Below are 13349 nucleotides of genomic sequence, written 5' to 3'. Positions count from 1 at the left end.
AAATGGTTTCTACACAGGGTGGTGGAGCATTGTGGTAGGGTAGGAAACATCCAACTAGAGCCTAAAATGTCTTCAGACATAATCCTAAAATAATCCTGTTTTCAAAAGTTTGCTGCTCAGGCAGCACATCATCAGCATCCAGATCAGGAGTTATGCCAAACTAGCTGTAATCTAATATGGAAATGAGATGTTGGCCTTGATATTGTGTCATTCTTTTGAATGGGATCACCTGCACCCATATCTCCTAGGAGGAAATTTCAAACAGAGTTAGCTCCTTAAACCTTCTAATTAAAATGAGAAATCCCCAGGCTTCCATGACTCAGCCTCGGAAAAAGATTATTAGGAATTTAATAGGGAAAATATCGTATCTCAGACCATCTGTGACCCAGTGCTCTGTGAGAATTTAAAGAAAACTGGAGGGAGGAGGTGCACGCTCCAAAGCACACTCTAGGAGTACTTTGTTGGAGCTGCAATAAATCAACATAGTTAGAGTACAGCCTTTTTCAGATTTAATTACTGTTACATAATTATTAGCAAAGCAGTCTCCTCTGAAACTGTAAAACTCATTACATCAAAAATCCCCAAGCTCCTGATGGAATTTATGAACTAGTTACTTTCTTCCTGGCTCTGGGAAAATGCAATAGGATGCATTCTGTTTTGTCTCCAGCAGGTTTTTTTTCAGTGTTCTGAGCTATTCTACTCATCCTCCTTCTGGGGAGTTTTCCCTGTTTGCTTTTTTTTATTATTAAAAATGCATTCCACATCATTTGCTTTCTTTTCTGCTCCTGGCATGGAATCTAGATGTGAGCATGCAGGGACAGACACTGTTTTCCCCCTCTCTGAAATGGATTCATGTCTCACTTCCTCCATCAATGTATTGATGCCACAGATTGAGCTAAAGTATGGATTCTCTTATGTAGGTGGAAAAGAACAAAATTGGCATTGTCTTTTCCCTGAGGTTTTGCTGTGTATACCCAGCTTTAAAACATTCCATTGGTCTGGAAAAATTACCACCAGAAGGGCCTGTATCAAGTCAGCCTGAGGCCAGCCCTTCCCTGACCATCACTGCCCAGTTTTAAACCTTTGGTGGCATCATCCTGAGTCTTGTATAGGATAACGGAAAGGTTAAATGATGTCCTCAAGGAGAGATTGACCCTTAAATCTATAATACCATCTTATGAACAGGCAGAATGAGATATCTTACAGAGCTGGAAGAACAGTCGACCTGGTGTAGGGAACCTGCTTTGGCAGGGGGGTTGAACTCAATGATCTCTGGAGGTCCCTTCTGCCCCCTACAATTCTGTGATTCTGTGAATGGCAATGGCTACATTACAATCCTGTTGTTGGGCTGAGTGGACATCAAGACCTTAGCCTAACCAGGTGATAATAACTGCAGCAATCCTCACTTTTCTACTTCTTCCATCAGCCAGGAAATTGCATTTTGCTGTGCTGGCATAGCATGAACACTGAGAGGTACTCCTAGAGCTAAGCCTGACTTGGGTTGCTAGTGAACTGAGAAGTCACAGCTCTGTGGAAAGCATCACTGTATTTTTCAGAGGTAACGCAGCAGTAATTAATGCTTTTACCCTTCATCACAAAGTTGAAATCATAGTAATTTCAACAGATAAATATGATAATTGTCAGAATAGAGACCTTTGTTCTGTTTCTTGAGCTGCCCTGGTAAGTTTTTGGCCTCAGAATGTAACTGCCTTTCCTATGTTTATTCCAAAATATTACTTTGTGGCTATATAATAAATTTTTTTGTGCATGTGTAAAACTGCAAATCTTATAATGAGAACTTTATAGAAGCCCCAGATTTCTTGGTTCAGTCTCATTTTATGTATTTAACAACATAACAGTGAGATAACTGCTGTCCCAAAGCTTAAGCTAGTGACATAGAAAACTTGAGAAAGTGAGCTACTCTGAATCAGGAATATCTGATCTGCTTTTAATATAATTTAATTATCTTTACATCTTTATTTCTCTTGGTAAATATTACAGGTTGCAAAATAACAAGAAATCCATGCAAAACAATAGAATATATCCTAATTTTGCATAATATTTTAACGCAACTTTGAATCCCAAAACTTAATGCGGTTAAATCACATTTATAACACTCCAAAAGAGTCATTAAGGAAGAAAGCAAGAGTGAGGAAGATCCCCCTTTCCAGGAAGAGGGATATATATGGTTCAAGGCACAGGATGAGTGCTTCACACTGCCCCAGCTCAAGTTTCCCATGTTACATTTCTGGTAGACAATAGATGAAGAGATGCTTAAGAAGGGAAGAGAGTAGGATAGAGACACTTGGAATTGAAGGATGTGGAGATAGTCCTAGATTCATCAGTTAAATACATTTGCATAGCAGAGAGCTCTGTCCAGCTCTAGGTCAGGGAGAAAGGAAATGAATAGTTGAGGGCTATGTTCTTCTCAGAACAGATCTTCCTCTAAAGCATCTCAGTGGAAAAAAGCACTGAGCTTATTTTCTTGAGCACATTCTTGTGAAAGATGGGTTCAGAATGCTTATTGGCATGGAGGCAGGGAGCATGATTTGGACAGATATCTGGGCCACTGGGTAAGGCATCGGATTGAGGTCTTAGGCACTTGAGCAAGTTACCATAGCCTAATGAGTTTCTGTGCAGCAGCTGAGCTGATGCAAATATAGGCTAGCAAGCGCTAATTTAAACTATTTTTGCTAAGGCTCAGCTGATGTATGGCAACCATTAAGCCAAGGTAACTCAGTCATGTCTGAAATGTGATTTGAAGAATCTGGGTTCAGCTCAGTTCAGGAGATAGGTCATCAGGCTTCTGCTCTCTTCATGACTTCTTTGGGCAATCCCTTCATCTTGGATTTATCACATATATAGCAGCAGCAATGCTGCCAACTCGCAACTGTGGAGTGCTTTGGAGTAGGAGGGAGGGGAGGAAGGGAAGGCAGGAAGAGAAAAATAAAAGAATGCTTTAAGAGCAGGGTGTTTCTATTCGCTGCTGGGTAGAAGAGTGGAGTATATTGAACTTGGCCTGAAATTAGTATGAAGCTTTCCTTCTTGTCCTCATTAGTACCTGAGCAAATCCAATGTGTTCTAAGGGTCTTTGTTGGTATAAATGAAGGCAGCATTTTGCCACAGGTACCTAGCCTTCTGTTGGTGAACACACATAATCTCGACAGAGATGTATCACAATTCCTGATAAATGCTAAGGGAAGAGCTGAAGAATCAGGAAAAGTGCTTGCTTTCTTTTCATTTTTGGTTTATCAATTATTCATTTTTTGAGTGTTTTGAAAACCATCATCTACTCCTACCTTTCCCAGGAAAAGTCTACAGTTAGCACCTAATACTGTCTCTTTTTTATATATATTTTTTTATTTTTATCTGTTTTAATCATTTACTGTTGAGAGGCAAACCTCCCCCTTGTTTGAAATGAAGATGTTCCCCTGTGGAAGGAATTTTATTTTATCTTTGTGTGGTGATCATAACATGTGGCACTCCTGACAGCCATTCTGCTCAGAGCTGAAAAACACCAAGCATTTCCTTTAATACTGCTAATAAACATTAGTGTGGATTTTTTTCTCCATAAAGTGGCACTCTTAAAATTGTGCCAGTTCTCCAAATGACAGATTCTTTTAGAGGCAAAAGGCAAATATCAGTGTTTACTTGCTACCATAAGTATTTCCAAACAATTTAAGAAGCACGAAGTCTTAAAATATTTATGTATGCATATCAGTTACAGTTCTTTGCTACCATTTATTGGGCAGAACGACAAAATACATGCATCAGAGTTATGATTGCTGTGATAATTACTTGAGGGAATCACACTGTAATGAAAATTAAAAATAAAACTATGGTTTCATGTACAGTGATTAAATATTTGTGCAATGATTTATGCTAGTGTCATGAAGGTGGCTCGTGTTTCAAAATATTTGATCTAGAAAATGAATATCTTGCTGCAAAAGTGGCCGTCTTTATATTTTTTTGCAATAAGATGATCAAGAGTTACAAAGGGTAGTGGCTCTTGTGTACTTGTAATCAATTTCCTGTCTTTCTTTTCTTGTTACAAAAGGCCTTTCAGACAAAAAAACTTGCAGGTCGTTGCAAAAATCATCTGTTATTGCTCCTGTGTTCATACACAATAGCTGATAATGTGGAACACAGAGCAAGAGTCAAAGATTGTGGTTTGAGGGTCCTGCCTCATAATCAGAGGCAGCCTCTGCCTAGTTATTCATCAGACTAAAGATTTCAGCAGAGCTGTGCTAACCCCCTCAGCTACTGCTTCTGGGCTGGCAGTAGCAGCTGTCTCTTACCATTATGCCCCGAGGAAGCAGTGGCATTTGCCAGCAACTCCCTTTGTGTCTAACTCATTTCCTATATTCTCTTCTTTCATTTGCATAGTCAACTGGTCCTTATGCCTGAAGAAAATCAGGAGAGCATCTGAGGAATAAGTTGTTAGAAATGAAGTTTTTAAACATCACACCAGGAGGAGCGTGCACAAACCTCATTATATTCCCAACAGGTCTGCCAACTCACGAGAACATAACACACCAGAGAGGCTCTGTGCTAACAGTTGACAGGACTAAAATAAAGAAGGCAGCTTCCTCCCCACGTCTCAGAAAATCATTGTGTAAACTTGGTAAAGTATTTCTGTAAGCTTGCTTTCCTTCATGATGCCCTTCTCACGGACATACCTTTGTTGATGTCAGAAGTGCTAGAAAGAGTGAGACTTAAGTTATAACAGGCTGCCTGCTTCCATTGTTCTTTCCTCCATCTGTCTCCTTTCTTTCACAGTAATTTAGCCTGAGGTTGTCCCAAAAGCATCAATTAGAAATTAGTTAAAAAAAAAAAAAAAAACCAACCTGAACTCCTAGAAGAGGTTAGATCAGAGACTTGTTTCACTGAGCCTCTTCCGAATCAGGGCTTCAGCACTGGTAGTGCTTTGATCTCTGATGTTTTTCCCATCTGTGGTTAGCTGGGCTGCAGTGACGTGCTGATGCTTTTGCCACCCAGGAGAGCACTGACAAAGGTGTTTTCCAGGTAAGGGGCTGTGTTTACATCAACCACTCTGAAGAACCAATGCTAAATGATGCCTCAGTGGTCTTTCTGATAAATAGGAGTTGTTAAATTCCCCTTTCTAATTCTTTTGGGACCAGTGTATATTTGATGAATTTGGCCTCCTAGAAATGAGGTATATTACAAAATACCAGGAAACTGGTATTTATGCCAGCGTTAGGTAGCTTTGGTAGTTGAAGGCTGTTACTTGATATATAGAGGGCTCATGATGTGAAAAGCTCATTTTCAGACCAGCTTTATGCCCTCTTGTTCTGAGCATGGATATAAATGGAGTTTTCCTTGGTGTGATTCCCAGCTATAAACAGGGCCCAAGAACAGATGATCAGAGCTGTACCAAGCCAGCTGCTGACTTATCAAACAAGTGGCAAGGGTTCAGTCACAAGAGCTGTTAAGGAAAAACAGATAATTTTGTGCCTATGATTGTGGCTTTAATCAGTCTTGACCCGATGCTGACCACTATACTGCAGCAAGTGCCAATAGCCTGTCTGAAGTAACAGGAAAAAGACATTTGGAATCTCCAATACCATTATTAGCAAAACTGGTCAGAATGCTGCCAACAAAGCAATTGATTTGTTTTGTTTTGTTTTTTTGCTTTGAAATATCTTGCTTTGGTTATGAAGAAGGCTTCATCAGATTGAGTTTTTTGGAGAGGAGGGAAGAACAGAATGAGTGTTGCAGTGAACTGAGTGGGCTTGCAGACTAGCGGCTAGAGCTGTGGCATGGGATCCTGGTGTTTGTAGCCTTGTTATTTGAAAAGAGCACAGTTTACTACTTCTGCTCTCAGTCAGGAAATTCTGCAATTAGGCTTGAATGTGGATGCATGTATCCACTGCAATCACTCTTCAGCAGACTTTGTTAGGCAACGAAGAACATGGTGCTGCTAGAGGTTGGTGTGATCTTGCTGATAGAGGAAGTTAAGAAAGATATGACAAGATTCCTTCAGACTTGATGAGGTTCTCCAACAGGAAAACTCAAAATGCAATGTATGTGCAACGTACTGCCTTCCTCTAGTTTGCCTTCAAACTAATCACAGTGTACACGCAACTCTCTATTTCAAGATGTCACTAACAGTAGAGATGTCACTATCAAAATTTAGGCTGTATTGGCTGTTTTTAGCCTCTGTAGTCAATGCTGATATTTTGTCACCCAGTTGCAGTGATTTGGTGCAGATAAGATTTTTGAACCTCTTCTGAAAGATGGTCCGTGATATTTCAAAACTCTGTTTTCATCAGGAGGCTGATTTAGTAAAGGCAGACTGAATTTGGACCGCACATTTTCAAACACTGATTATATCCATGAATGTATGTAGACATTTCTCTGTCATAGGTAGGATATGGGAATGTCAAACCTTTCTAATGGTTTTGGACATGGGTGGCTTTGAAACCATGTAGAACAGCCTTTTTTCATCACTAAGCACTAGCTGACTTCATTGCCCACAGACTATTCTGCAAATGAGTATCTGTAGTGACCAGGGATCCTAAAATTAAAGCCATATGGAAACTTACTGTGCATATTAAATTGCATGCAGCAGTGTTAACAGCATTTTGATTTGTTGCTGCAAGTAATAAATGAATTATATTAATTTTGTAGCTGAAAGCTAATTTCTCCAGAATTACTTTTTAATAACCAGCATCATGTTCACTAGTAAGATTTAAATACATTTAGGAACAAATCTGAGGATTTTTTTATTTGTAAAAATATTAATGCTAGATTATCATCTGAAGACCAAATTTATTTAATAATTCTCTAGGCACTTCAAGGTAAAATATCACATGACAATTGATCAATCTGCAGACAAGATTACCTATACACAATGTGGGTATTGGTTAAATCACAGGAAAAATGGGTAAACTAAGAAAATGTGATGTGCACCATATTGTATGTTGTCACTTTCACAGGTATCGGACTATAGAAGAGAAGGAACAAGTACAAAATGGATCTTGGATTAATTCCCCTTGTGTGCATTCTTTGCTTGCCAGTATCTGGTTCTTTTTGGAAAAGAAATTGATTCCCAGGCATCTCATAGGTGCTTGTAAGAATTAAAGGATGATGGGTGTGTGCATGTTTGACATCTAGGATTGCCAGAAATATCTGTGGTTCTGTACAAGATATCTTCTCTTATGCCTTGGCCCACTAATAAAATCCTAAATATACTAATTACAGTGTGGCTAGAGCAATTTTTTTTTGCCCAGAACAGTGCTGAATTTGAAGGGAGAACAAATCCTGTTACAGTGATAGGAAAGAGAATTTAGGGAGTATGACCACACTGTAAGTAAGGTGCTGTGCTCAGGCAACTTGTATTGTCAGTCTGTCATAGAGGCCACTAGGCACAGCCTAATTGAACCACTGAAGAGCTTTTCCATAAGGCTGTGCCTGTGGTAGAAGCCATTACTCATGGTGGAGTCACCATCTTACAGAATGCACTGACATCTGCATGAGTACCTGAGGGTATGGGGAACCCGTGATTGAGTAAGATGTGGATGTATTGTGCAGCGACACATCTCCTCTAGGGCATCTTTTGCAGGCTCAGCTGTTGCAAAGTGCCTGTTAATCCAGCATGAAGGCTGAAGAAACTGTTGTAGGGTAGATGACCTGCTGTGTAAAGCAACTACATCGTTCAAAATAGAGCTGTGGCTGGAACACACTTGCCATCCAGGCAGAGCACCAAGGCATCCCAGCTCATGCTTGATATATTTGTCTCTTATAAAGTAGTTCTGAGAATTTGCTGTGACCACAAAGTTGCTTTACTCTCTTCTAGGAAGCCAAGTACCTACACCAAGTGCCATGGTGTGTTCTGCCTTAATTTACTCTGTTCACTGGGAAATATCTGGGCATCCTCCTGTTAGCGTTCATTTGCATTCTTTGTCACTTTTTATGCTGTGGCTGTGCTACTGTGGCTACAATATTTATCATTCTTATTTCTGGGTTCAGCTGTTTTAAGCCTCTCAAAAAGAAAATGTGAAATGAGATGTGAGGGCAGGGTTATTATTTTAGCTGAGTTTCAGCATGTTGTTGTTGAAGGAGAAAAACTTAGTGTCTAGAAAGAGGAAGGATATATGAGGAAGGGTATATGAAATTCAAGAGTGGAGGGAATATGAAGTTTGTACAGTTGGGAGTTTGGATCTACGGATTGAAAGTCTGTGTAGTTGAACACCTGGGGAGTGGTGGCTAGGCATATTGATTTGCTATTTATTCACTGTCATGCTCTTTTTGGCACCCAAATTTGTCCAGTTACATGCATTCAGTGAAGTGTTTTCTTCACTTTCTGTTGAGACTCTGAAGCAGAAACTGCTTTCTGGTGTGTGCAGGTATGTCTCTGATGTACTGATGGCTGTGAACTGATCTAAAATGCCTACTATATCTACTGTGAGGAATACATTTACTTTTCTGAAGTGATGTCCATTATGAAGACAAAAATACCAAGCACAAGAATAGCCTTCTTAATCCAGAGAATATAAGTGCTTTGCATATGACTGGTATGAGCTATCCCTCAGAATTTAGGGATGGAATGTCAACTGAATAATAAATTCAGAGGCTCACTTCTGCTGTCCTCAGAGTCCAAATAATGTTTTTCTTTCCTACATGAGCTTCTAGTTCAAAGGGCAAATAGGGCACTTGCATTCATGCGGGCTTCCCCCTGCATTCTGAAGAAGATTCTGCCACAGCTTCTTTGTCTGCAAGCTGTCTGCCCAACAGAAATGTCATTTCAGTTGCATCTAAGTGTTATGCAGTTGCTTTTGTGGATGTAAATAAATAACACAGTGGCTAAAGATACGTTTATCTTCCCATGTTCCAAAGGAGTTCAGTAGGTACCAAACTCCAAACCACAAGAGCAGACTGAGTACTCTAGTTCTGTCTTTCATAAGTATAGAATTCATACTAAACTCTGATTTAGCTTGGATCTCCTAGCTGTATGAGGGCCTCCAATTCAGTTGGTGATCATGATTTTCATTTCGCAAACAGAGTTATCCAGGAATCCTAGGATTTATAACCTTTTATGTGCAGGTATTCATTTAGACCAAGAAATTTCATCAGTTTGAAAAGTCTTACTTTAGATACGAATCAATTTCAATCCAGAAAAGAATAAAATAGCCTGATTACTAACATCCCACCAAAATGAGGTAAAAGACCCAGAACATCAGAACTAGGACAATGTTCACTAGTGGAGGTGGGAGGTCTATGCTGAATATGCTGGGAAAACAGATCATAAAGGCTGCTTTTCTGTTCTGAATATACAGATATATATTATTATCCTTCTTGACTAGTTCAATATTTCAGCTAAAGCTAGAATATGCCTTGTTTCCATATGGCGCATACATACACATCCTAGAATTAAATAGTGCAAATAGCACAGAGATAAATGTGAAATCCCAAGGAGCCAGTGACAAAGGAAAGCAGCCAAGAGAAAAGAACATTTTGGGGAGAAGGGGGAGAAAACCTCTTTACAGCTCAGAATCTTTGGAACTGATGCCAGTGCAAAGCAAGTTGCAGGTCATTTTTTTAATCCACCTCTCATGCATTAAAAAAAAAGATGATAATCCATATCTCTCCTCTCTATGAATCTGGCTTTCCTTTCCCTTTCGCTCGCTCATTCTTGCACATCCTCTGGGGCAAGAGGGAAGGCTCTGCAGGAAAATAGGCCATCCTCTTGGCATAGCGTGAAAGAATTGAGTGGGGCAGCTTGCTCAGCTCGCATGGTGCAGGGGAGAGGGCTTGGGAGCACGATTCTGCGTGGCAGCCCCACGTATGGCAGTTAGATTTGTATCAGCGAGGCACGACAGGTCTGCCCTTGAGATTCTCTTGTGGCGTGGTGCCAGCTGTTCGCCACACTGATCTGTTTCTCTCCAGAGCAAAATCACAACCTGCTGCCGCGGTTCAGCTCTGGGTCAGACCCACGGCCAGGTTTAAAGCGGATCTGCTGTTGTTTCTTTGTTGGTTTGGGGTTGGTTTGCTTTTTGTTTGCTATTTTTATATATTTCTTTTTTGGAAGTTTGAAATCGTATAAGGAGAATTGCCTTCCTGACAATTCAGCCCAAAGCATTACCATCACTGCTACACGTACCTAAGAAAAGCTGCAGGATTTTGGTATCTTGAATAAACCTGCTTGACCTTGACTATGGATCGGAAATTATAACTATAGGCTTGAGTTTGGCTCGATTCACAATCTGAGAAACAAAACCACACAGCTCCTTTTAATTTAGGCAAGTGTTATTTGCTTCTGCAAGAAAAGATTCTGCCATGTGGTTCACCGGGATTTCATTCATCTTTATTGATGGCATTTCACTTAATTTGCTGCCATTTGAGAGCCCTACAGGCAAAGGGGAGAAGAAAAGAGGGAAGTAGGGGTAAAAATAGGAGAGGGAGTTGCTAGAAAAACCTGCCACCACTTTTGTATCCATGCATTTTAAAAATCTCTGTGCAAATAGCTATGAAGTGAAAGAACACAGATGATCCCAAAGGGAGCACAGCCAGGATGTGTCCTAAAATGAGTGTGTTCCTACTGTAAGGCAGAGGAGATTTTAAAATCTCATCCAAGGTCTGGCAAAATGATGTTGTCCTTTCCTCTCTGCTTGGCGCTGTGCTGGGTCTTGCAGGGATACAGAGCTGGAGCAGCTGGTTGAATTTAACTCCTATAATATTTGAAGAATTAGTCCAGAGGTACAGCCTGGCACTACCCTAGCCTGAGATTGCTGATTAGCCCAGTGCTACAGAGGAAAGGGTACAAACCCCAAGGTATGCTGCTGTGCCTCCCATCTCTGTCTTTGACAGAGATGCCTGAAGTCCTGGAGCAGTATTTTTTTTTCTGGTGTTTTTATTAGTGAAAGAAGTATATGTATATATATTTTTTTCACTCTGCTCAGACTTAGGATGTCTTTTTATGGATGTTTAATCTGAACCAGTACGACCATTAGTAAATAATATATTTCTGATACCATAACAACATATAATGTTTTTAAAAAATCTAACCCAAATGTCACTCGGGGAGAAAATATATGACATATAAATGTGTAACAAAATCACAAAAGAAATGGCTTTTTTTTTTTCTGTCAGATTTGAGCTTCCCGCCTTAACGTTTGTCAGAAGGTTTCATTCCACACTAAGGGACGAGGATGAATAGAAACTTCTGACCGAATTTTTCTGGAGCAGTCACTGTTTTACATATCCCTGTCTTCAAAGAGGGGAAGGTAGTTAAGAGGAGAACAAGGCAGGCAGAAATGAACAGCTTTGTTTTACTGTATGAATGAAGCCCTATAATGTGCAGGCAGGGTAAAGAAACCCACTGGCTTTTATTCCTGTAGGTTTAAAGCACTCTTGGCTTTCTTCATGCTTGAATTTGGTCTTTAAAACAAGGCAACTTCAAAGGCTTTTATAAATTTCTTCAGAGCCCTTATATTCTGCAGTGAGCCAGCTAAGGCACACAGAAATATCTGTTGTGTTTGTGACAGGGATGGTATGTGAGAGAACCTGCCTTCCAGGGAATTCCCTATCTTGGTATCTCTAAATAATCCATACCCTCCCAGACAGGAAATGTCTTTTTTTCTTTCTTTTTTTTTTTTTTTAAATGCAAACTCAATATTTTTCTATGACTTGCTCCATTATTTATTCTGGACTGGCTTTTCAATTTGCAATGCCCTGAGCAAGTGTGGTGCCTGCCTTGAGCTACCAGAGGGGGAATCTGGCTGTGAATTGCTTCCCCATCTGTCATGGACTGAGCGAGGAAGATCCAGACTGGCAGGGAGGGGGTATTTTTCCTCCCCCTTCCTCTTGGTTCTGCTGCCAGCAGGGAAAACTGGAAGTGGCCCATGAGTTCTGAAGTTAATATAGGGCCACGGAGCTGGAGACCCCCAGATTGCAGAGCTCAACATGCTTGCACTCCCCTTGGTTGCCTGCTAAATGCATCCTGACATGCATCTCCTTCCCTCAGTGCAAAACTTTACAGCTGCCTCCTCGCTTTGCCTGCTGCCCATGTGGATGCACTATGCTCCAGCCCAGCACCACAGCCCTAAGGTGCCAAAGTTATGGCCTGCTGTAGTAGGGCTTTGAGATGCAGCCTGCTGTTTGGCAGGAGGACATATCCCCCTCCTCCCCCATGTTTTATCCTACTCTCTTTCCCCAAGCCTCTCTCCTATTCAGTGCAAAAAGACCAGGGATATTTTTGACCCAACACTCATACCCATCACCAGATAAAGAACTGCTGCTTAGTTCTTCCCAGCCCTGACACTAAATGATGGGATAATCCTGAGCCAATCTCATGAACCATGGCTCAAAACTATGCTTCCAGAAGGCCTGTTTGGGTCTTGACATTTATATCTAGAAAAAGATGATGGCTGAGCAAAATTGCATGTCCAGTGTTTCTACTGCACATTCAGACCACAATCCAAGTGTTGGAACTTTGGGTCTGGTCTCTTGAGAAGAGAGAGACTCCAGATGGCTGTCGTCCTAAAGGAGAAGCAATGTGTGACAAGACACATGTGAAATTAGACAAGTTATAACATCCCCTCTTTGTCAAGCTGTCTCTCGAGTGAGGGTCTGAGGTTCTTGTGATGCAAACATGTTGAGGTCCCAGCTGTGATGCAACCCAGGGTCTCTAACTTGAAAGTGGAACTTACACTTTTCAAGTATTTTTAAAGAGGGATTCCCTACTCTGTCACAGTGTAGCATTTCGGTACTTTTTGCTCTTTGTTAACAAAGGCTGAGTTTGGCTGTGTTCAGGGCAGCCTGTGACCTGTGTGTGCGCTCAGAGCCTTGCCCATATGAAATGGAGAATCTGTGTTTCGTTGAGCTATAAAGTTACCTTCTTCCCCTAATCTGTGTTTCATTTAACACACAACATACAGCTGTGCTGTTTTGGGTCTGGTTTGCTGTGTGGCTGATGTAAAGTAGAGTGAAGTTTGCCTTGATAAATCATGATTTCCATCTCCAGGCTCAAGCGTGATAGGGGAGCAGGGCAGAAAGCTGTATAGACAAGACCAAAGGCAACTGTGTACTGTGAAATAATAAGTATCAGGCAAAATACAGCATCACAGCTAATAGATGTATTTTAAAAGTGGAAACATCTATGTTTAATTGCATTTAAAATACGTAGTGAGAAACCACAGTTATACATTGTTATAACAAACCTTTACATCTGAAGTCAGAATAATACAAAAAAGTGCTGATTATATATGGTCAAAATAACTGAGGCAAAATTTCAACAACATCTTCTAAAATATTAGCATGTGGCCCCTGCCAACAACACTCTAAAGGCCAGGTTGAATAATTTCAGTGACAGTCATTGCTTTTTTTTG

Source organism: Lagopus muta, chromosome 7 (genome assembly GCF_023343835.1).
Source record: "Lagopus muta isolate bLagMut1 chromosome 7, bLagMut1 primary, whole genome shotgun sequence".
NCBI classification, from domain to species: Eukaryota; Metazoa; Chordata; class Aves; order Galliformes; family Phasianidae; genus Lagopus; species Lagopus muta.
Note: the sequence above shows the minus strand (reverse complement) of the source record.